Raw genomic sequence first — 26,198 nt, 5'->3', positions numbered from 1 at the left:
ATTATTCTATAAGCCCAGTCCTCACAGTCCGTGTTAATGAGCTAAGTTACCACAGTATGGTGCCCCCTGGCAATTGTCTCCAAGGTCACTCAGTGGGACATCTTGTTCCTCACATGTTCACAGTTTACTCTTGCTTTTAAGCACAAACCAATTACATTGGCCCAGAATGTCAGTATTTTCTGCCAGGCTGCAAAACACAAGCTGATAAATATGATATTGCAAAGCCATATTATGGTGATTAAAGTGTTTTACCCTAAGTCCATATAGAGAGAGAAATTCAGAATTAAATCAAATTCGGGATCTTTGAGGTTTTGTACTATTTTGTCTTGAGATATCAGAAAACCACAGAATTAAAACAAGTGAGAGAACTCAAAGGTCATCTATTCCAAACCACATCCCTAAAACTTCTCAATGAGTGATCATTCAGGCTGCACTAAAAGACCCACAATTCAGTGACAGAGAATTCAGTGACTCAGAAAGCAATTCACCCCCCTTTTTTTTTCTAGACAACTTTGATTGTCAGGCAGTCCTAATTAGTTAAAACAATCTTCCCTGTAATATTAAAAAAAATCAACAACATTTATTTTCTGTCTGACCTACTCCCACCCCATAGGAAAAAACAAACAAAAAACCCCCAAACATAAACAATATGCATAGTGAAGTAAAAAAGCAAAACAAAACAAACAAATTCCCACTGTGGCTTTTACCAACATCTTCTTCTGCATCCTCAACTTATCATTTCTCTCAGGAGGTAGGTAGTATGTTTCATTATTTTTCTTCTGAAATCATTGTATTGATCAGAATTCTTGATATTTTGAAGTTGTTTACATTGATAATGTCATCATGGTATAATTTTTTTCTATGGTTTCTAGTCAGTCATCTCACACTGCATCAGTTCACAGAAGTCTTTCTCAGTTTCAGAGAAACTATCCCTTTCCCCATTTATTACGGCACACTGATATTACATGATCTCGATAACCATAATTTGTCCAGTCATTTCTCAATTGATGAACATCCCCTTTGTTTCCAGTTCTTTTCCACTACAAAAAAAAGTGGCTACAAATGTTTTTGAAGATATGGATTCTTATTTCCTTTCTTTCCCCCCCCCCCATCATTTTAGCTATAAGACTGGTTTAGGCATACCTACATCAATTAGTCACAGTTACTGACTTTTTAAAAAACATAATTAGGAACGTCCTTATAGAATGATTTGCAAATTCACAGCTCAACCAAAGTTTCCTTAATGTGTCAATTTTTGGAAGATTCTCTAATGTTTATTATTTTCATTTTTAGTCTTTTTTTAAACCAATCTGATGGATGTAAGGTGGAACCTCAGAGTGGCTTTAATTTGCATTTCTCTGATAGTGATTTGAAGCACTTTTTCATGTAGCCATTGTTAAATTGGTTTCCTTGCCTTTTCTTTCACTATATATAAATTAGGGAATGAATTTCATTACTATAGTCCTGAATCAGTTATTTATTTTTTTTATTAAAATGAAACCTTTTTTTCTGAGGAATTTCACTTTTGAGGTTTTTTTTCCCTCTCAGTGATCTCTTTCTTTTTTAATTTTAGCTACATTGGCTTCATTTCTGCAATGTTTTCCATTTTAAATTTTGTGATACACTGTATTCTATGTTTGGAGATACTTTTCCTCATTTGTGGATACAGAAAGGAAATTTCTTCTTTGTCCCACTATTTTGTTTAGGATGTGATTTTGTATATCCAAATCTTGTATCCAGTTGAAACTAATGTTGGTATAATGTGTAAGGTGTTGGTTTAACCTTAATTTCTGCCAGGTTTCTGTCTAATTTTTTTGGTAATTTTGGAAGGAAGGAAATAATGAAAAAAAGAAGGAAGGGAGAAAGAGAGGAAAGAAAGAAGGGAGGGAGGTAGGGAAGGAAGGAAGAAAGAAGGCAGGAAGGAAGCAAGGAATGAAAGAAAGAAGAAAAAAGGAAGGAAAGGTGTGTGGGATGGAACAAGTATTTATTAAGTGCTTATAATATGCCAGGCACTATATTAAGTACTTTGGATATCAATATAAGCAAAAAGAAGAAAGCCAGTGCCTGTCCTCAAGAAGCTTACATTCTAATTGGGGTAGACACAGAAAAGAGAGCTGAAAAGTGGTGAGGGGCACAAGGGGTGGGAGAAAGGTTTTAAAATATGGAAGCTAGGAATAGTGTTATCAAAATGAGGACAGCATTGATTGCTCTACAAAATGGAGGCTCTAGGAGGAATTCACCAATAGAAGAGAGTCAGGCTTTACAGAGTCCTCTTCTAGGTTCTTCATTCCCCTCATGACCTTACCTTCTCTTTTCCAGGTCAAATAGTTCCTTACAAATAGTCTTGTGTAGCATGGTTTCTAGACTCCTCATAATGCTATGTGAGCACCTCTGGCCTTACTTTAGCATTAAAGGTACTTTTTTAATATGTAGTGCCTAGAAATAAACACATTACTTTAATATGTGGTCTTACTTGGGCTATCCCTTTCCTCCCACAGAGCACTCGCTTCTATTAGGGCAATGTTAGATTCTATTAGGTCTCCTGGATGCTTTGGGGGTACTATTAATTCAATTTGAATTGCCTCCTGCCAGAACCAAAAGGGGAGTTGAAGCTAACAATACCAACAAGACAAAATTGAATAGGGAAAGATAGAAAATTGTTCACATGGGATCAAAAACTCAACTGTGTAACTAAATACATGCATAGAGGAGGGGTGACTAGAAAAGTTCACATTTAAAAGATCTGGGAATTTCCTGGATTGTCATAATAACAGCAGATATTTCCATAGTACCTTAAAGTTTATAAAAAACATTATATACATTATTTCTGATGAATTTCATAAGCCTATGATATAAACCGTACAAATATTAATATCCTATTTTTTACACAAAAGGAAATTGAGACTCAGAAATTTTAGAGTAAAAATGCTTAGGGTTAAATAGCTAGTGAATAATAGATGTAATCAGGTTCAAGATCAGATAATTAGCCATTACTGTGATGTGACATCCAAAAAATGAGGATTGGCCTTTTGTGGTTGGCAGGGAGTGAGGCAGCAGCACCATGAAGGCTGCAGGCACCCTAAGAGAATGTGAGGTAGTTGGACGGTGCCTGCCTACTCCCAAGAGTCTGGTGCTGCCTCTTTATCGGATGCAGATATTTGCTCCTAATCATGTTGTAGCAAAGTCCCGATTCTGGTACTTCCATTTCACAGCTATGAAAAAGATGAAGTCTCTGGAGAAATTGTATACTGCAGACAGGTCTCTTAGGGTGAAAAACTTTGGCATCTGACTGCGCTATGATTCCAGGAGTGGGACCCCCACCATGTGCAGGGAGTACAGGGACCTGACGACTGCTGGTGCCGTCACTCAAGGCTACCGAGATATGGGAGCCTGTCACTGTGTCTGGACCCACTCTATCAGATCATGAAAGTGGAATAAATTTCTGCCAGTAAGTGCCACAGGCCTGCAGTCAAGCAGTTTCATGACTCCGAAATGGTCCCTCTGCCCCACAGAGTTCTGTCTCGCCAGCACAAACCACACTTTACTACCAAGAGGCCCAACATGTTCTTCTAAATGCAGAGACAAGGAGGAACTTGTTTGATCTGTTTAAATCAATTTCTCAATTAGAATAAAAAAGTGAGGGTTAATCTTAGTCTATATTCATAAAAGCATTGCCCTGTGCAAATAATGGGAAGATCTGGTCTTTAAGGAATGAAGTAAATTGCCATTTCTGGAATTCCCACATGCTGCTTCCTTACAAAAAGCATCTTGTAGATTTCAACTGGGGAGGTCCCTGCCAATAACAGCAACAATAATATATATTTGAATTCATTGCTAGTTCTCACATAGCCTCCCAAACTTAACTCCCACTATACTCCTTCACAAACCCTTTATTCCAAACAGAATGGTCTCTTCCATTATCATCTGACACTCTCCTATTCCCATGTCTTTAAGCAGACTTTCCTTAATTCCTGTAATGGACTCCCTTCTGATTTTCATCCTTGATTGTACGGGTAGAAATAACATAAATAGAGAAATTGACTTGAGACATGCAGGAAAACCTGGGTTTAAATTCTGCTTCACAATATTCTTAGCTATGTGACCCATGGTTTACTTAATGCTTCTGAGACTTTGTGTATTTATCTATAAAACAGACATGCTAATATAATTTTTCTTGATGGGTAGCATTGAAGATCAAAGGAGATAAATTATGTAAAATGCTTTGAATATCTAAAAGTGCTATGTAAATGTTATCTATTGTTGTCGTTGTCCCTGATACTTCTTGTGGTGTTGTTATTCATGAAGCTTCCTCAATTGTTCTCATCTGCCATTGATCTCTCTTGCTTGATTAACCCTTAGAACTTCATTTGGGACTTTCCAGTTCACCTGATGTACAGTGTTTCATTGCACTGCTTTGTATACTCACCATCCCCTAGTAGGATATAAATTCCTTGAGGGCAGAAACTATGACTTACTCATTCATTTTTCTTCCTATCATTCCCTTGAGCCCTTGTGCATAGTAGGTATTTGAATTTTGAATTAAAATGATTGATTTCCTCCCCCATTCCTTGCCTTCTACAGAGTCATTTAGTGGCACATTTCACAACTGAGCTGTAGTTATCATGGTTAAAAAAATTTTAATTTTTTTTCTTTTAAAAACTTACTTGGATGGGGATAACTGGAGCTCTCCTTTGAACTCCTCCTTAAATTCCCTTGCATAATTCAATTTCCTTCATAGCTTCAGGGCTAGTATCTGGCATTCAGAGATGAAAGACAGAATTTCACAGGTAGAATTGTCTCAACAAAAACGAAGCTGATAGTGCTTGGGAAGTAGTACAAGGTGTATGTCCTGCTACTAGGATGTTGTCAGTAAAAATCATGTGATGACATGTGACATGATGGAGGAAGGACCTCTTGGAAATACATACAAGATGGAACTTATTCCAACTAGAAGGGACCTTCAATTTGAAGGCAAATCTCTTTATTTTACAGATGGAGAAAATAAGGCCCACTTTGTGGAAGAACATTTCCTAAAGTTACAGAGCAAGTGTGTGGCAGAACCACATGAACTTAAACTTAGAAATTTAAGTACTGAAGCTGAACTCCCTGTCCAGTGCTTTTTCCACTATGGCAAACTATATTTCTCTTTTTTTCCTCCTCTTTGTGTCCCAACTCTTCTCTTCCCCTCCTCAGCTAGGGCAGATGAAGATAAGTTGTCTATACATTGAGAACAAGACACATCAGCTTAGATTTACAACATTGGTGCGATATACCAGTTTGGAATCTGACCTGTATTGTCTAATCTGCTCCCCTTCACTCTCTGTGCAGTACAGCATATGACATTATACTCTTCGGGCTAGAGATACAGAAGCCTATGTCTGTGATTCGTAGATCTTTTCAAGGTCTAGAAGTAATGCCATCATGTTCTCGATGTTCTCTTGTTTCTGCTGCTTTTCTTCCCAGTCTAGAGATCCTTGATTCCCATTCATCTTTACTATGTATGCCAGTCATGCCTCTTCTCCATTTCAACTTCCCATGCCATCTTGCCTTGCAAATTCAATTTTAAAAAAAAAATTCAGAATAGTGAAAGTGCTCAAACAACATGACAGTCTATGCTGGGTGAATAGCCTTCAGGGAGGCATCCAAGGATTCCTTCAATGAGTGAGGCATTTTTTAAAAACTAATCATTATGAGATTATAGAGTCATTATCTTCCCTTTAGGAAAGAAAAATATGTAGTCCCTTCAAACAACAATGGACACATAGGTATACCTGTAAACCAAAATCACAACATTCCTCTATTGGTATATAGCATGCTCCCAAACAATTATCACAAGTACATAATAAAAGCCTCATCAGAATGATTTGCAACAGACTAGACACATAGATCACATGTAGAAACATAACACACAGTACATGCTGTATAAAAAAATTGTCTATAGATAATGGCATATTGAAGTCACATATCAAGCACTCATTAGATATATGCTATCAATAGACGAAGTCTGGCTATGTATTTAACCTTTTCTCCAATTATTCATGAAATATTATTAGTCTAATTAGCAATTGGTTGACTGATTATGGAATATCTGTAATTGTCTGTATTCTCAGACCCACTAGCATGTAATAGCAAGTAGTGATACACTAGAAATTAGGAAGACATGAGTTCAATTCCTGCCTCAGACACTACAGACACTATGAGTGGGTAGGTAGTTTGAAACACAAATTACAATAGTCTATAGAAAACTAGAAAGGCAAATTTATTGGGGAAATTGGAAGTATTTTATGATGATATAATGTTAACAGTCTAATAGGAGGAGAAGAACAAAGTGTCATTTAGCACTTTAATGTCTTGAAAGAGTATTGAGAGATTTAAAGAAAACCAAATTTCAGTGGATGGGGAACGTATTGGTTCTTTTTGGTTAGAGATTTAGGAGCAAAAAAGAGAAGAGTAGAAAAGGAATACCCTAATTTAGAAAGCATAAAGTATATAAGAATGTACAAACAAGGGAATAATGGGGGAGTGAATATTTGATGACTTTCACTCTTATCTGAAATGGACAAAATTGTGGTAAATACACACAGACTGATATACAAATGCATCAGACTTATCAGAAAAAGAAGTAGGGAGAAAGGGGAATATAATACTGGTAAGAGAATAGTCATAATCAAACTAATCTAAAACTAAAATGGTTAGTAAAGAAGGAGTACAATAATCATTTTAAACTTAGAATATTATGGGGTCCTCTTTTCTTCTTCTATAACAAGTGAATGGATGAACATGTTGTGGTATGTGAATATTATTTCTCCATAAGAAAGATGAAAGAATATTGCAGAAAATGCTGGTGAGGTTGAATATGCAGATTAAATTAGGTAAAGCCATTTTTTTTGTATCAAGAAATATATCCAGCAAACATATGAAGTCATAAAAACATATTTTTGCATTTGCTATGTTCTCAAAAATAGGCAAAAAAGGGGAAAATGTATGTTTTAATCTGTGTTCTGAGTACATCAATTCTCTACTTTGTTAAATAACATCTTTATCATGAGTCTTTTGGAGTTGTGGTGGATAATTATATTTATCAGAGTTACGTCTTTTATACTTGATTATCTTTACACTATTGATGTTATTGTATACACAGTTCTGGTTCTGCTCACTTCACATAAATTCAAATAAGTATGAGCAGTTTTTGTTTCCCCCTGAAATCGTCCCCTTCAACATTTCTTATAGCACAATAATATCCTATTACATTCATTTATTATAACTTGTTCAGCCATTCCCCAGTAGATGGACATGCCTTCTCTTTGTAATTCTTTGCCGCTGTAAAAAGAGTTCCTATAAATGATTTTGTACATATAGGTGATTTTCCCTTGATCTCCTTGAGAGGAACAAGGTATAAATTAAAATGAAAAATATTCATTCATATGAAACTTTCAATTTCTCGGTAATAAGCCATTATAATTAGCAATTGAGGAAGAGTGCAGGGGCTTGTAAATTTCTTGAATGTCTTCAAGAATGGAAGAGACAGCAGTCTGCTCTCTCTATAAACACTTACCTATGATATCATCACATTATTTATTATTCAATTGAGTGAAAGCAGTAAAAGAGATGAGATTATTTTGTTGTTATCTGTTATTGATATTCATGAATACCTAGAATGGAATAGATACAAAATAATCAAAGTAACAATAATAAATATAATAATAATAATAATAATAATAATAATAATAATAAATATTCAAATGTTTACTGATTGAGTTGTTGATTTACTGAGGTGGGAAACACAACAAATACTGAGGATACCGTGAAGATTGGGCAGAAATGTTGATATTCTCAAGAGAAAAATCTTAGAAAATGATATAAAAATCTAAAAAATAATCTATCACAGATAAAAATGCTCTCAGCTATTTTGTCTCCTTCCTGTACCTCCCTCCCTACCTTCTCTACTTCTCCCTTCTCTTCTATGATCAAGTCTCACTCAAGAAAAGGCTACTTCCCATAATCATCTGTAGTAAGACTTTATTTTCCTATCAGAAGCATAGAATAATAGAAAAGTGGACCTGGAAGGGATCTTAGAAAAAAGGATATAAAAGCTGAGAAAAATTGCAAAATGTAGGCTAAGAATGTTAGAGGTAAGCAAAATCTTAAAACAGAGACTTTTTAGAGTAGGGAAAAAAAAAACCTCAGGAAGATAAATCATTTGAGCAAGGAGAAACCCTAGGACATTGAATATTTGAGCATCAAACATCAAATGTTAAAATAAAACCTTGTGACAACCCAACCACCAGGATTACAATTCTCTGAAGACCAAGATCTCAGGAAAGTTCAGGAAAGCTGACATTGATGTGCCCCGTGGGCAAAGGATTGATTCAGAGAGTGTGTTCTCAGTGGGGTATAGAATTCAGTGATCCTGGCTCCATCTTGTTATCACAGCCTTTTCCCCTGAGTGCAGACATATGGGATCTCAGCCTGTAAGGAGCACAAAAAATCTTGAGCGAAGCTCTTTTGGGATACAGACACGGCAATTTCTCTAATGTCATTCCCCAAAGTGGTCAGAAACATAAATTCCGCAGAGGAAGGATGTGACTGTTGGATTCATACTGGCCAACCATACCTGTAACCTCATATGAACCTTTAGCTAAATAAATAATAATTCACTTTTACTTGGCACTTTAAAATTTCCAAAATATTTACCTATTTTTGCACTACAGATGTAATGTATAAAGTAGATGTCAAAGGTATTATTGTTATTTCCATTTTATTGAGGAAATTGAGTATCAAGATGTTAAGTGCCTTACTCAGAATCACATAATCATAAAGTTGGAAAAGACTTTAAAAGTCATTTAGTTTAGTCCCCTCATTTCTTTTAATAACAAAATTTGGGTTCATTGAAATTATTTTTTACAATTCTATTTTGTCATTTATTTTTAACATTCTTTTCTTTTTTAAAGTTTAAGATCCAAATTCTCTCCCAACTTCCCATCCTCACATGCTAAGAAGGCAAGCAATATGATATTAATAATACATATGAAATCACACAAAACATATTTCTATGTTAGTTATATTTCCAAAAAAGCAAGAAAAGTAAATAAAGAAAGAAAATCATACTTCAACTTGCGTTGCTGAACTCTGGTTCATCAGTTTTTTATCAAGGTGTGGATAACATGTTTTTCATCATGAATCCTTTGTAATTGTCTTGGATCATTTTATTGATCACAGCAGTCAAGTCTTTCATAGTTGATCATCATTATAACATTGCTGTTACTGTACCCAATGATCTCCTCGGTCTTTTCACTTCACTTTGAATCACTTCATAGGTTTACCAGTTGTTTTTTTTAAACAACTGCCCTAATCATCTCTTATAGAACAGTGGTACTCTATCATGATTATGTGTCAGAGCTTGTTCAGCCATTGCCCGATTGATGAGTATCCCTTTGTTTTCCAATTTTTTGCCACCATAAAAAGAACTGCTATAAATATTTTATACATATTAGTCCTTTTTCTTTTATCTTTTTGGAATATAGATCTACTGGTGATATTATTGGATTAAAGGGTATGCAGTTTTATAGCCTATAGTTTTATAGGGCATAGTTACAAATTGCTCTCCAGAATGGTTGGACCAGTTCATTGCTACAACAGAAGTTTATTATAGTACCTATTTTTCACTCATCCAGCATTTGTCATTTCTGATAAGTGTGAGGTGATACCTCAGAGTTGTTTTAATTTGCTTTTCCCTAATTAATAGTAATTTAGGGAATTTTTATATGACTATAAATAGCTGATATTTCTTCTTTTGAAGAAACTGACCTATTATATCTTTTGACCAATTATCTTTTTTTGTTTGGCCAAAGACAAGGTTTATTAAAAATCTGCTATATTAGCCAGGCTGTTAAGGAATCTGAGAGTCTGTGAGGTATTGGCTAGATTGTAAAAATCTGAGCAGTGGCTAGATTATAAGAATCAGAGCCTTGACCAATTATCAAATGGGGAATGCTTCTTATTTTTATAAACTTAACTCAGTCCTATGATGAAATGTGGCTTTTTATCAGGGAAATTTGTTTTAATTTTTTTGATGTTACTTTATTGTCTATTCTATCTTTTAATATAATGTAATGTCTCTGATTATCTCTTTTAATTAGATCTATTCTTACTTTTGCTTCATCTAATGATTGCTATCACTGCCTTTTTTTCCCCCGAAGCTGAAACATATTAGATTCTGCTTCAGTTCTTTATTTTAACTCTGTATATGTGTCTTTCTGTTTCAAGTGTGTCCCTGATAAACAACATATTGCTTGATTCTGGTTTTTTAATCCATTTTGCTATCTGCTTCTGTCTTATGCATGAGGTCATTCCATTCACATTCATAGTTATTATTACTGTGTATTACCCATTTTCTTTTGTTTCTTCCTCTTTCTGTCTCTGTCTCTTTCTCTCTGTCTCTGTCTCTCACTCTCCTGTTCCTCCTCAAAAGTCTATTTTGCTTTTAAACACTACCGCCACAATCAGCCCCATTTATATTCCTTTTCCCCTTTCTCTTAAATCCTTCCCTTCCTATTTCTTTATTAGATAAGTTACATTTCTATATTCAACTGAGGGTGTATGCATGTATATATGTATGTGTGTGTGTGTGTGTGTGTGTGTGTGTGTGTGTGTGTGTGTGTGTGTGTATATTTTCCCCCTTTTTAAACCAATTTCAGTGAGAATGAGGTCCAAGCATAGCCTACCTCATTTTCCCCTCCATTGTGGAAGCTGTTCCTTACATGACTCTCTTATGTAAGAAAATGTTCCCTGCTCTACATCTCCCTTTCCCCTTGTCCCATTGCATTCCTCTTTCTTATCTCTTCATTCTAGTTTTTGGAGATCATTTCAACATAATTGACATACCTATGTTTTTGCTTTATGTAAATTACTATTAATTGCCCTAACAATGATAAAGATCTTAGGACTTACATGTATTGTCTTCCTATATAGAAATGTAAACCATTTAACTTTATTTAGTCTCTTATGATGATTCTTTCATGTTTATTTCTTTATACTTCTCTTGAGTCTTCTGTCTAAATACCACATTTTCTTCAGCTCTGTTTTTTTTTTCCTTAGAAATGTTTGAAAGTTCTTTATTTCACTAAATATCCATTTTATTCTGAGACATTGCACTCATTTTTTTCTGGGTAGGTTATTCTTCATTATAATTCTAGTTCTTTTGCTTTTTGGAATATCAGATTATAAACTTGCTGCTCCTTTAATGTAGAAGCCACTAAATCTTGTGTGATTTTGACTGAGACTTTATGATATTTGAATTTCTTTTTGCTGCTTAAAGTATTTTCTCTTTGAACTGAAAGTTCTGAAATTTGACTATAATTGTCCAAAGAGTTTTCTTTTGGGGTAATGTTCAGAGACAATTGGTAGATTCTTTTAATTTTTCTTTAGCCTCTGGATTTAAAATATCAAGGCAATTTTCCTCTATAATTTCTTGTAATATACTTTCCAGGCTCTTTTTTTTTTTGATCATGCATTTAAGATGGCTCAATGATTCTTAAATAATCTCTCCTCAATATATTTTCCAGATCAATGGGTTATTGATGGTGTATTACACACTTTCTTTTATTTTTTCATTCATTGGACTTTATTTTATTGCTTCTTAATGTTTTATTGAATCATTAGCTCCCATTTGCTCAATTCAAAGTTTCAAATTATTTTATTCAACAAACTTTGGTACCTCTTTTTTCAATTTTGCCAATTCTGCTTCTTAGGGAATACTCTTCAGCACATCATTTTTTTATTATTGGTATTTGGCCTCTTTTACTATTTGGCCAATTTTGTTTTTAAGGTATTATGCTCTTCAATATTTTTGTGGCTCTTTTATGAAGCTGTTAATTCTCTTTTTTTATAATTTTCTTGCATCGTTCTTATTTCTTTCACCGTTTTCCGTCTATCACTCTTATTCCTTTGTTTGACTCTTCCAGGGATTCTTGTTGTGCTTGGGGCCAATTAGCATATTTCTTTGAGGATTTTTTGATAGATGCTTTCACATTGTGGTCTTCTGAGTTTATGTCTTGGTCTTCTCTGCAACCATAGTAGTTTTTAATGGTCTTTTTGTTGTTGTTTGCTGCTGTTGCTGCTGCTTGCTCAGTTTTCTAGCCTGTTTCTTGCCTTTGAACTTTATGTTTGGGTTCTACTCACCTGTGGAATGGGGTGGCATTATCATTAGCTTCAAGCTTTTTTTATATTGTTGTTTTCTGATCTAGTTCTGGCAGTCTGAAAGCTTTTGGTGCCTCCCTGGTGACATGATACTGGGAGAGGAATGGTCACTACTCTCCTGCTCCATGCTCTTTAGCCAGGAAGGGCCCAAGCTTCCCTGCAGATTCAAATGCTAATATTGCTTTTTGCTTTGGAGGTATTACTGGAACCAGTTCCCTCTTGTGCCTGACCACCAGCACTTCTCTCTGCCCTAGAATTACAACCCAGAATTTTATATGGCAAATAGAATTGCCCATCTGTGCTAGTTGTACCAGTACCAGCAAAAGATCCCTTGTAATTTCTTTCTTGCCAGTTGTCTGAGCCCTTTATTATCTTTGGGCTGAATTTTTTAAAGTTTCTGCTGCTGTTGTCACTGTTTCTGCCATCACATGTGTGGGCTGGGGACAGGCCTCCATTCTAGTATCATAGACTTCTGTCAACCTCTTAAGTTTTCTTAGGCCATAAAAATCTCTTACCCCAATGTTTTGTTCATTCTGCCATTCCAAAATTTGATTTGAGGTGGTAACTTAAAGTTGTTTGGAGGAGAAGGTTGAGAGGGTTCAGTTGGGTGGCTGCTCCTAATCTGCCCTATTGGCTTCCAAGGCTCAGTGAAAATAAGTGACTTTCAAAAGGTCACACAGACATTGGAAGAACATCAGTTGGAATTCAGGTCTTATTACTTCTTTTCAACACACATTCCTCTGCTGTGAGAATCAGTATTAGAATCCTAGTTATCATATATTCTAGTATTCTTGTCAGGATACTGGCTTGCTTCTATGTTAACAAGTAAACTCTACAACTCTTAGACATCTCTGTTGGTGCCAATCACTTTTCTGATTCCTACTTTCTTTAAATATATGACCTAAGTAAAAATATGCTCATGATGTATCTTCACATTGCCTTTAGAATAACATGCAAATTCTTTCGCTTATTATTTTAAGTCACATATATCCTGGTTTCAACCAATCTTTATGGACTTATTTCACCCTTTTTTCTTCATTTATGCTATGTTTTAAGGAAACTAAAATACTATGTCCCCAGGCTTGGCCTGCCTTCTTCCAAACATGTGCATTCCTACAGGCCATTTCCCACATCAAAACAAAAGAAAACATAATACTTTGTCATCTCTTTGTCATCTGCCTTCTGATCCAACTGCTCAATTGATCCTGCTTTCTCAAGGGTCATCAAAGACAATCTAATTGTCAATTTTGATTCTTTTTCTTCGGTACTTTAAGTATCTTTTCTATAAATTAAGCCCTGGTTTTGATTTTTTTTTTATCAATCAGCATCTATGATACTGTTTTTCCTTAGTTCTTCTCTTGTCTGTCTGATCGCGCCTTCTTTGTTCTCTTTCCATATGAATCACTATCCCATTCCCCCTTAAAATTTAGTATATTCCTGTAAGGTTCTGTATTAGGATCTTTGCTTAATGATTTTTCTGAGTATCAAAAATCTGTATAACTTTACAGAGACAACTTATCAATCCATACACCCACTCCTGTTATTTTCCATTCAACTTTAGTTACACACCATTAATTTTAAAACTGATATTCTGATAAAACCCCAAATTTAACATGTCCAAATTTGAACTCATACTCTCCTCTCTTAACTCAATTTCCCATAAATCTGAAGTCAACACCAGTCAAATGGGCTCAAAATTTTGAGACTAACTTTGTTTCTTCTCTCTGCCTTAACTGTTGCCAAGTCTTATTTATTCTGCCTTCACAGCACCTGTCTCTTACTTTCTATTCTTATTATTACTTCTTTAGTTTAGATTCTCAACATGCTCATTCAGAGTATTGAAATTAACTCACTTTCTGTCCCTGTCTCCAGTTTACTTCTTCTCCAATTTATCTTGCTTTCATCTGTTAAAAAAAATTTCCCCCAAACACAAGTCTCCCCTGATAATGAAATGCCAGTGGAAGCAGAGAGGAAATGTTTTGTGGTGGATAAAACATTGGATCTGGAGTCAGCAAACACAGTATGTGAAAATCCCACTGTAGATACTTATAAGATGGAGAAGTCACTTTACTTAACTGTGCCTCAGCTTTCCCACCTGTAAAATGAGGGAACTGATTTAAGATTAGATGTCCTTTCTAGATTCAAATGTCTCCTCTTTACCCTGATATGTAAAGCTTTCTGTGGTGTACCTTGACACACATTACTTCCCACCATGCCTCTCATACCCTCTAAATTTTAACCAAACTAGATGGATAACTTTTTTTTTTTGGCAATTGGGGTTAAGTGACTTGCCCAGGTTAACAAACCTAATAAGTGTCAAGTGTTTGGTCTGAGGCCAGATTTGAACTCAAGTCCTCCTGACTTCAGGGCTGATACTCTATCCACTGCACCACCTAGATGACCCTTTAAAAAAATTTTTTTTTGCTTTATTTATTTATTTTTGGTGAGGCAATTGGGGTTAAGTAACTTGCCCAGGGTCACACAGCTTGTAAGTGTCAAGTGTCTGAGGTCCGACTGGAACTCAGGTCCTCCCAAATCCAAGGCCAGAGCTGAATCCACTGCACCACCTAGTTGCCTCTCTGGATGACTAACTTTTCCCCTCAGTCTAATGTGTGTTGCAGCTAATAAGTGTCAGATTTGGGATGTTAACCCATGTTTCAACTGACTGCAAATTTAGAGTTCCTTTCATTCTACATATTTCTCCTCCTTTATTTAATTAATCCATATAGCAAAACAATGTTATTCCTATAAAAAGAATATTTCACTCTAATCCCCAAGCACTATGAAGCAGATATAGAGTAACAAGATAAATACTATTATACTATTTATGAAGCATTAAATTATGTAATTTATTGTAACAATAATTAATAACAAAATAGGTGGCATATATAGCAATTTCAGGTTTGTAGATGGTTTTGCATATATTATCTCATTTGATCTATAATAACCCTTTAATTAGATGTTATTATAATTCACACTTTGCAAATGAGGGAACTGAGACACAGAGTTTGAGACTTGCCCAGAGTAACATGTAGTGAGTGTCAGAGTCAACATTTGAATTTATATCTTCTTGTTTCAGACTCCAAAATTCTAGTCACTATGCCACTTACTTGCCTTACTAGAACTTTGCCTGACGGATCTTAGGAAATAGGTATTTCCAAGTTTAGCAGGCTGTAACCTAGCCAGATCTGAAAAATTTCCCATAATTAGTTTTAGGAACCTGGGGTTGCTCTGTCTTAACCAGAGTTAAGATGGAGTCAAAATTCATCACTCTATTCATCAGAAAAATACTTAGGCAATGAACACAAATGTTTTAACACATTACCATTACTAAGGGCTAGAAGGAAGCTGATGGAAAAAAGCAAACAAGAAAGTTTTGAGTATTTGTCCCTATGAGACCCTTTCAGTCACTTTCTAAGGACCAGATAGGGTACCTCATGTCTCTAGCTTTGCCTGGGAGCTCTGTCAATTAGCTAGCTGGGAGGTTTCAAGGGTCTGGGTAGCCTCAGGGGCTTTAATCCACCACTGATACACTGCAGTTAAGCAATGAAAGGACACACATCAAGAGTGCAAGCTGTAGGCCTCTGGAATAACTCCCCACATGACTATGAGTAAGCCTTGAGTATCCTTTCACAGAAACCACATTATTTCCTTTTAAAGGGCAATTGACTGCACAGTTGTTCCCAAATCAAACTCCAGAACACGACAACCCTGCATCCATGACTCAGGCATCCAAGCTAAACAGAGCACCAAATTATTGTGCAGATGAGAACAGAAGCCTCTCAGTTTCCCCAGGGCTATTCAGTTCACCCATGGATCTTGCTGAAAACATTGTTTGCATACTCAAAGCAAGATTGATGATGAAATAACATGACAGGAAATGATTAAATGAGCAAAATCACTTAGAGAAGTAGGGGAATGTTGTCATATGTTCTCGAATTCTCTACATACCCATGCCAGGGTGCATTTAGAAAGTCATTAAGATTCCCCAATTGATAAATGGTCAAAGGATATGAACAGACAATTCTCAGATGAAGAAATTAAAGCCATCTATAGTCATATGAAAAAAATGCTCTAAATCGTTATTAATTAGAGAAATGCACATCAAAACAACTCTGAGGTACCACATCACACCTATCAGATTGGCCAACATGACAAAACAGGAAAATGATAAATGCTGGAGAAGTTGTGGGAAAATTGGAACACTAATACATTGTTGGTGGAGTTGTGAAATGATCCAACCATTTTGGAGAACAATTTGGAACTATGTCCAAAGGGCTACAAAAATGTGCATACCCTTTGATCCAGCAATAGCACTTCTAGGGCTATATCCCAAAGAGATCATACAAACGGGAAAAGGACCCACATGTACAAAAATATTCATAGCAGCTCTTTTTGTGGTGACAAAGAATTGGAAATTGAGAGGATGCCCATCAATTGGGGAATGACTGAGCAAGTTATGGTATAGGAATGTAATGGAATACTATTGTGCTATAAGAAATGATGAACAGGCTGACTTCAGAAAAACCTGGAAAGACTTATATAGTCTGATGCTGAGTGAAGTGAGCAGAACCAAGAGGACTTTGTACACAATAACAGCCACATTATATGATAGCTAATATTGTTAAACTGAACCCTTCTCAGCATTACAAGGATCTAAGACATCTCCAGAGGGCTCGGGATGGAAAATGCTGTCCACATGCAAAGAAAAAACTATGGAAGTCAAATTGCTATCACTTATTTTTACCTTCTGTTGAGTTTTGTTACATCTTTCTGATGGTTCCTCCTATTCGTTTCAATTTTTACTTACAACATCACTAATATGAAAATATGTTTAATAGGAATGTAAATGTAAAGCCTATATCAGATTGTGCTCTGTCTTGGGGAGGGTGGGGGGAGGAAGGGGGGAAAATTTTCAACTCAAAAGCGTATGGAAGTGATTGTTGATGAATCAAAATAAATTAATAAAATTAAAAAAAAAGTCATTAAGACAATGTCCTGGGAGGCAGAGCCAAGATGGAAGAAGAAAGTCAGAGATTCCCCTGAGCTCTCTTCCAAACCCCTTAAAATACCTTTCAATAATGACTCTAAACAAATTCTATAGTTGCAGAACCCACAAAAAGACAGAGTTAAAAATTATTCCATTTTGAGAACTATTGTTATTACACCATGTTAAAGGGGTAAAAATAAAGGGGGTTGATATAAGTTGACTTTGACGTAATTAATGATAAAAAAAATGTAATCAAGTGGGTTAAATAGATCCAAGTAAGTAGATTAACATGATCTAAGAAAATGGACTGAGAGAAAAGGAAAGGAGGAGGCAGACAAGGGTAAATTACATTACAGGAAAAGGCACAAAAACCTATCACAGCAGAGGGAAAGAAGGGAGGGAGATGAGCATTGTTTGAACTTACTCTCATCAGATTTGACTCAAGAAGGGAATAACATAATCAGTTAGGTATAGAAATCTAACTTGCCTTATAGGCAGTAAGAGGGAAAAGGGGTAAGAAAAGGGAGGGTGAATAGAAGAGAGAGGTAAGAAGTAGTAAAGTAAAGGAAAAAAGGGAAAGGATAATAGAAGGGAGGAGACTGAAGGAGGTGGATGGTCAAAAGCAAAACACTAGTGAGGAAAAAGAAAGGAGAAAGAAAAGAAAAAGGGGGAAAAGAATGGAGAGAAAGACACAGATAGTAATCATAACCGTGAATGTGAATGGGATGATCTCTCCCACAAAATGGAAACAGATAGCAGAATGGATTTAAAACCATAATCCTACAATATGTTGTTTACAGGAAACACATTTGAAAAAAGTGGCACACATAGGGTAAAGGTAAAAGGCTGGAGCAGAATATGTTATGCTTCAGGTGAAGTAAAAAAAAAAAAGCAGGGGTAGCAATCCTGATCTCAGACAAAGCAAAAGCAAAAATAGATCTAATCAAAAGAGATAAGGAAGGAAACTACATCCTGCTAAAAGGCACCATAGACAATGAAGTAATATCATTACTAAAAATATATGCACCAAATGGTATAACATCCAAATTCTTAGAGGAGAAGTTCAGGGAGTTACAGGAAGAAATAGACAGCAAAACTATACTAGTGGGGACCAACCTCCCCCTTCTGCACTAGATAAATCTAATCATAAAATAAACAAGAAAGAAGTTAAGGAGGTGAATAGAACATTAGAAAAGTTAGGTATGATAGACCTCTGGAGAAAACTGAATGGGATAGAAAGGAATATATTTTTTCTCAGCAGTACATGGCACACACACAAAAATTGACCATGTACTAGGGCATAAAAACCTCACAATCCAATGCAGAAAGGCAGAAATATTAAATGCATCCTTTTCAGATCATGATGCAATAAAAATTATATGTAATAAAGGGCCATGGAAAGATAGACTAAAAAATAATTGGAAACTAAATAATCTAATCCTAAAAAATGATTGGGTCAAACAACAAATCATAGAAACAATCAATAATTTCATTCAAGAGAATGACAATAATGAGACAACATACCAAAACTTATGGGATGCAGTGAAAGCAGTTCTTAGGGGAAGTTTTATATCTCTAAATGCTTACATAAATAAAAAGAAAAAGAGGAGATAATGAATTGGGCATACAACAAAAAAAACTAGAAAAAGAAAATTAAAAATCCTCAACTAAAACAAATTAGAAATATTGAAAACCAAAGGAAAATTAATAAAATTGAAATTAAGAAAACTATTGAACTAATAAATAAAACTAAGAGCTGGTTTTATGAAAAAACCAATAAAATAGATAAACCTTTGGTTAATTTAATTAAAAAAAAAGAAGAAAACCAAATTACTAGTATCAAGAATGAAAAGGGTGAAGCTCCCACCAAGGAAGAGGAAATTAAAACAATAATTAGGAATTATTTTGCCCAACTATATGCCAACAAATTTGACAATCTTAGTGAAATGGATACATATTTACAAAAATATAAATTGCCCAGATTAACAGAAGAGGAAGTAAAATACTTAAATAACCCCATCTCAGAAAAAGAAATTGAACAAGCCATTGATGAACTCCCTAGGAAAAAATCTCCAGGGCCAGATGGATTTACATATTCTATCAAACATTTAAAGAACAATTAATTCCAATACTATATAGACTATTTGGGAAAATAGGTGAAGAAGGAGTCTTACCAAATTCTTTTTATGATACAAATATGGTGTTGATACCTAAACCAGGAAGAGTCAAAAGAGAAAGAAAATTATAGACCAATTTCTCTAATGAATATAGGTACAAAAATTTTAAATAAAATATTAGCAAATAGATTACAGCAACTTATCACAAGAATAATACACTATGACCAGGTAGGATTTATACCAGGAATGCAGGGTTGGTTCAATATTAGGAAAACTATCAGCATAATTGATCATATCAACCAAAAACAGAAACCACATGATCATCTCAATAGATGCAGAAAAAGCTTTTGAAATACAACACCCATTCCTATTAAAAACACTAGAAAGCATAGGTATAAATGGAGTCTTCCTTAAAATAATAAATAGCATCTATCTAAAACCTTCAGCAAGCATTATATGTAATGGGGACAGCTAGAAGCATTTCCAATAAGATCGGGGTGAAACAAGGATGTCCATTATCACCACTGTTATTCAATATTGTACTGGAAATTAGCTTTAGCAATAAGAGAAGAAAAAGAAATTGAAGGTATTAGAATAGGCAAAGAAGAAACAAAGCTATCACTCTTTGCAGATGATATGATGATATACTTAGAGAATCCTAGAGAATCAAATAAAAAACTACTTGAAATAATAAACAACTTTAGCAAAGTTGCAGGCTATAAAATAAACCCACATAAATCATCAGCATTTCTATATATTACCAACAAAGCCCAACAGAAAGAGAAAGAGAAATCCCATTTAAACTTACTGTAGACATTATAAAATATTTAGGAGTCTACCTCCAAAACAAACCCAGGAACTCTATGAACACAATTACAAAACACTTTTCACACAAATAAAATCAGATCTAAATAATTGGAAAAACATCAGTTGCTCATGGGTAGGCTGAGCTAATATAATAAAAATGACAATCCTACCTAAGCTAATTTACTTATTCAGTGCCATACCAATCAAACTACCAAAAATTATTTTATAGAGTTAGAAAAAAAATAACAAGATTCATTTGGAAAACAAAAGGTCCAGAATATCAAGGAACTAATGAAAAGAAATGCAGGGGAAGGTGGCCTAGCAATTCCAGATCTTAAATTGTATTATAAAGCAGCAATCATCAAAACTGCTTGGTACTGGCTAACAAATAGGGAGGTGGATCAGTGGAATAGGTTAAATATGCAAGACACAGTAGTCAATGACTATAGTAATCTATTATTTGATAAACCCAAAGACCCCAGCTTCTGGGATAAGAACCCACTCTTTGAAAAAAACTGCTGGAAAACTGGAAAAGAGTATGGCAGAAACTAGGCATAGACCCAAATCTCACACCATATACCAAAATAAAGTCAAAATGGGTTCATGACTTAGATATAAAGGCTGATACTAAGCAAACTGGGAACAAGGAATAGTTTACCTATCAGATCTATGGAGAACAGAAGAATTCATGACCAAACAGGAGATAGAGAACATTATGAAAAGCAAAATGGATAATTTTGATTACATTAAATTGAAAAGTTTTTGCACAAACAAAGCCAATGCAACTAAGATTAGAAGGAAGTAGAAAATTGGGAATTTTTACAACCAGTCTCTGATAAGGCCTCATTTCTAAAATATATAGAGATTAAGACAATAATATATTTATAAGAATACAAGCCATTCCCCAATTGATAAATGGTCAAAGGATATGAACAGCAGTTCTCAGATGAAGAAATTAAAGCCATCTATAGTCATATGAAAAAATGCTCTAAATCATTATTGATTAGAGAAATGCAAATCAAAACAACTCTGAGGTACCACATCACACCTATCAGATTGGCCAACATGACAAAACAGGAAAATGATAAATGTTGGAGAAGACGTGTGAAAATTGGAATACTAATGCATTGTTGGTGGAGTTGTGAAATGATCCAAGCAGCAATTTGGAACTATGCCCAAATGGCTATAAAAATGTGCATACCCTTTGACCCAGCAATAGTACTTCTAGGGCTTTATCCCAGAGATTTCATACAAATGGGAAAAGGACCCACATGTACAAAAATATTCATAGCAGCTCTTTTTGTGGTGGCAAAGAATTGGAAATTGAGAGGATGCCCATCAATTGGGGAATGGCTGAGCAAGTTGTGATATATGAATGCAATGGAATACTATTGTGCTATAAGAAATGATGAACAGGCTGACTTCAGAAAAACCTGGAAAGACTATGGTCTGATGCTGAGTGAAGTGAGCAGAACCAGAGAGAACTTTGTACACATAACAGCCATGTTGTGTGATGACTAATATTGATAGACTTAACCTTTCTCACCAATATAAGGATCTAAGACATCTCCAAAGGCCTCATGATTGAAAATGCTGTCCACATCCAAAGAAAGAACTGTGGAGTTTGAATGTAGATCAAAGCATGTTATTTGCTATTTTGTTCTTCTGTTTTTTTTTCCTCTTTCTGGTGGCTCCTCCTATTGGTTCTAATTCTTACTTACAACATAACTAGTGTGAAAATATGTTTAATGGGAATGTATATGTATAGCCTATATCAGATTGCACACCATTTTGGGGAGGGAGGTGGGTAGGGAGAAGGAGAAAAAATTAAAACTCAAAAGCTTATGGAAGTGATTGTTGCTAATTCAAAATAAATTAATTAAAAAAAAATTTCCAGCCCTTAGAAGGTAGGCAAAAATGATCTTTTGCACCAGCATGCAAGAGGAGTGCTCCTCTCAACTTGCCTCATTTGGAGCATTGAAATAAACTCACTTTATGTCCCTGTCTCCAGTTTACTTCTAACTGTGCCTCAGTTAGGTAGTGCCAGCACAGACGGGGTCCCAGCAAACCAAGAGCAGACCTATGTTGACTGAGTCAGTGTCAGCAGTGGCAGTTTTCAGACCTCTTAACCCACATGTGATCAGAGGGTAAAGCAACTAGTCAGAACTAGTCAGAGATTATATGGGTCTTCTTGCTGACTCTGGCACTCTGGCAGCAGGACTCTGTTGCTTTGCTCATATTTTGATCTGATTCACAGTTCTGAGTCTTAGTCAATGTGTGAGAAGGAGCACTCGCACAGGAGAATTAGTGGCCTCAGGAAAACAAGAACTCTGATCACAATTCCAGGTTTGAAAAGAGTGCTTATGGTCATTCACAAACCAATGAACAATACAGGAGAGTACTAAACACACCTCTCCCTAGATCATACCACCTTAGAAGAAGCAAACACTTACATGTCCCCAGAATTACTTCTGAAAACTGTTGCACAAAACACCTGAAATTTGGGGCAGTGCCCTTCCCACTTGGCAAACAGAGCCCCACTTTAGGATAGAGTTAAAAGTCAAGAAATAAACTAGAAAAAGAGCAAACAACAGAAACAAATCTGACCATACAACGGTACTATGGTGACAAGGAAGATCAAAAACACACATTTAGAAGAAAACAACAACATCAAAATCCCTGCATCCAAAGCCTTAAAGAAAAATACAAAATGGCCTCAGACTACAGAAGAGAACAAAGAGGATTTTAAAAATCAAGGAGGAGAGTTACAGGAAAAATTGGGAAGATAAATGAGAGGGATGCAAGAAAATAAAAAAAAAGCCAACAGCTTGGTAAAGGAGGCACAAAAAGTATGAATAACACCTTAAAAAACAGAATAGGACTAATGTTAAAAGAGACACAAAAATCCAATGAAGAAAAGAATGTCTTGAGAAGCAGAACTGGCCAAATGGAAAACAATATACTAAAATTCACTGAAGAGAACTCAAAAAATAGAATTGGCCAAAAGGAAAATGAGGTAAAGAAACTCACTGCAGAAAATAATTCCTCAAAAATTAGAAATTGGAAAGTGTAAGCGAATGCCTTTACAAGACATCAAGAAACAATGAAACAAAAATCAAAAGAATGAAAAAATAGAAGAAAACATGAATTATCTCATTGGAAAAATAAAAACCTGGAAAACAGTTCCAGGAGATATAATTTTTAAAAAATTGGAATAATTGAAAGCCATGATAAAAAATGCCTAGACATCATCTTTCAAGAAATCATCAAGGAAATCTTCCCTGATATTCTAGAATCAGAAGGTAAAATAGAAATGGAAAGAATACACTGATCACCTCCCAAAATGAAAACTCCCAGGAATATTATAGCCAAATTCCAGATCTCCCAAATCAAGAAGAAAATATCAGAAGCAGCCAAAAAGAAATGATCCCAATATCTTGGGGCCACATTGAGGATAACACAAGTTTTAGCAGCTTCTACAGTGAAAGATCAGAGAGCAAAGAATATAATAATTCTTGAGGGCAAAGGAGCTAGGAGTACAACTAAGTATTACCTACCTAACTAAACTGAATATAATCCTTAAGGGGAGAAATGGACATTCAATAAAACAGAGGACTTTCAAGCATTCCTGTTGAAAAGACCAGAGCTGAATAAAAAATTTGACTTCTAAATACAAGACACAATAGAAGCATAAAAAGATAAATAGGAAAGAGAAATCATAAGGAACTTAATAAGGTTAAACTATTTACATTCCTACATAGGAATATGATACTTGTAATTTCTAAAAATTTTATCATTATTAGAGCAGTTAAAAGAATTATACATAATAGAAAACAGAGGTATAAGTTGAATGTGATGGCATGGTTATCTAAAAGAACAAAATTAAGGGATGAGAAAGAAGAATACACTGGGAGAAGGGGAAAGGTAGTAGTAGAATGTAATGAATTATCCGACATAAAAGAGGCCTGACAGAAATTTTATGGTGGAGGGAAAAGTGGGGGAAGTGGTGAAGGGAAAACATGAACCATACTTTCATAAGAATTGGCTCAAAGAGAGAATAATACACACATTCATTTGGGTGTAGAAAGCAATCTTACCACACATGAAAGTAGGAAGGGAAGAGGATAAGTGAAAGGGAAGAAAGCTTATAGAAGGGAGGGAAATTTGAAGGAGGTAAAAGTCAGAAGCAAAACACCTTTGAGGATGGACAGGGTCAAAGGAGAGAAAAAGTAGATAAAGAGGGGAAAAATAGAATGAAGGGAAATACATAGTTGATAATCATTACTGTGAAAAAATTAAAATGAGTTTCTCTGATAAAAACTTCATTTCTCAAATATATAGAAAACTAAGTCAAATTTGTAGAAATAAGAACCATTCCTCAAGTGATAAATGTTCAAAGGATATGAAAAATAATAAGAACTATCTAATAGTCATATAAAAGATGCCCCAAGTCACTATGGGTGAGGGAAATGCAAATTAAAACAACTCTGAACTACCATCACACACCCGTTGGATTGGCTAATATGACAGAAAAGAAAATGGCAAATGTTGGAGAAGATGTAGGAAAATTAAAATATTAATGTACTATTAGTGAAGTTGTATACTTGTTCAACCATTCTAGAGAGCAATTTGGAAATATTCCCAAAGAGCTATAAAAGCATGCACACCCTTTTACCAAGTAATCACTACATCTCTGTCCCAAAGAAATGAACAAAACAAAACAAAAAAAAGAAAAACAAAAAGAAAACCAGACCTATGTGTACAAAATTATTTATAGCATCTCTATAAATGGTGACAAAGAATTGAAAACTGAGGATGTAGTCATTTGGGGAATGGCTGAACAAATTGTTGCGTGTGCTTGTGATAGAATATTATTGTGCTTTAAGAAATTATGAGCAAGACGCTCTCAGAAAACCTGGAAAGACTTACATGAACTGATGCAAAGTGAAATGAGCAGAACCAGTGGAATAATGTACACAGCAACAGCAATATTGTATGATGATCTACTTTGAATAATTTAGCTATTCTCAGCAATACAGTGATCCAAGAAAATTCTGTAGTACTTATGATGACAGGCACTGTTTATCTCCAAAGAAAGAACTGGTAGAGCCCGGAACGCAGATCAAAGATACCTTTCCTTTACTTTATTTTTCTTCTTTATTTTTGTATGTTTCCTTCACAGAATGACTTAAATGGAAATGTATTTTGCATTACTACACATGTATAATCTATGTCAAATTGCTTACCTTCTCAATGACAGGTTGGGGAAAGGATGGAGACAATTTAGAACTCAAAATTTGAAAAAAAAAGAATGTTAAAACTGTTTTTACAAGTAATTGGGGAAAATAAAATATCAAATAGAAAAAAAGACAATATCCTGTTCCCAGTTATTGAAGGACATACGGCAGACTCCACTGCCCCCTACCCAACTATGAATTTCCTTGGGTTGATCTTCCACAGTGGAAATATTTTTCCTATATGGTCTCAGTCAGAGAGTGCTGTCCATAGAAAGTTTTCTCAATATGATCCTACACTTTTGTTTGGACCTACCATTGGGAAGTTGAAAGCTAGGGTGGGACAAAGGGATTTTAAAAACCTAGGTGCCAGAAAAATAGAATTTTCACCAGAAGGGCACAGACAAGCCAGATATTTTCATCCCATCTTGACTTTGGGATTTGTAAAAAAAAAAATGTTCTTTTTGATATGCTTTGCAAAGTTGTCAAGTGGGGTATATGCTTTGAACAACTGTTATTGGTTTCCATGGGGGGGGAGGTTGTGATAATGCATTGGCCAATCAGGGGCATTTATGTTAATGCTATTGACAGAGGGATTCCACTGAATTTAGGGAAGATGGACAACGGAGAGAGACCTTGGAGTCAAGGTGGAAAACACATAGGTATTAAGAAAAGATACTGTAGAATGGATTCCTGCTTATATTTGTAGAAGAAGAAGAAGAAGAAGAAGAAGAAGAAGAAGAAGAAGAAGAAGAAGAAGAAGAAGAAGAAGAAGAAGAAGAAGAAGAAGAAGAAGAAGAAAGAGAAGGAAAAGGAAAAGAAGAAGAAGGTGAAGGAGAAGGAGCAGGAGGA

The 26,198-nt window shown here is 35.1% G+C and overlaps 1 pseudogene; it reads left to right on the top strand.

Annotated features, from left to right (window-relative positions):
- Positions 1-3,061: 3,061 nt before the first annotated feature.
- On the top strand, positions 3,062-3,573 carry LOC110192149 (large ribosomal subunit protein eL20 pseudogene; annotated as a pseudogene).
- The last annotated feature ends 22,625 nt before the right edge of the window (positions 3,574-26,198 follow it).

This window comes from Phascolarctos cinereus, unplaced genomic scaffold (genome assembly GCF_003287225.1).
Source record: "Phascolarctos cinereus isolate Bilbo 61053 unplaced genomic scaffold, phaCin_HiC Scaffold_2;HRSCAF=192, whole genome shotgun sequence".
In the NCBI taxonomy this organism is placed as follows: domain Eukaryota; kingdom Metazoa; phylum Chordata; class Mammalia; order Diprotodontia; family Phascolarctidae; genus Phascolarctos; species Phascolarctos cinereus.
Note: the sequence above shows the minus strand (reverse complement) of the source record. Positions and strands in the feature narration are given on the sequence as shown.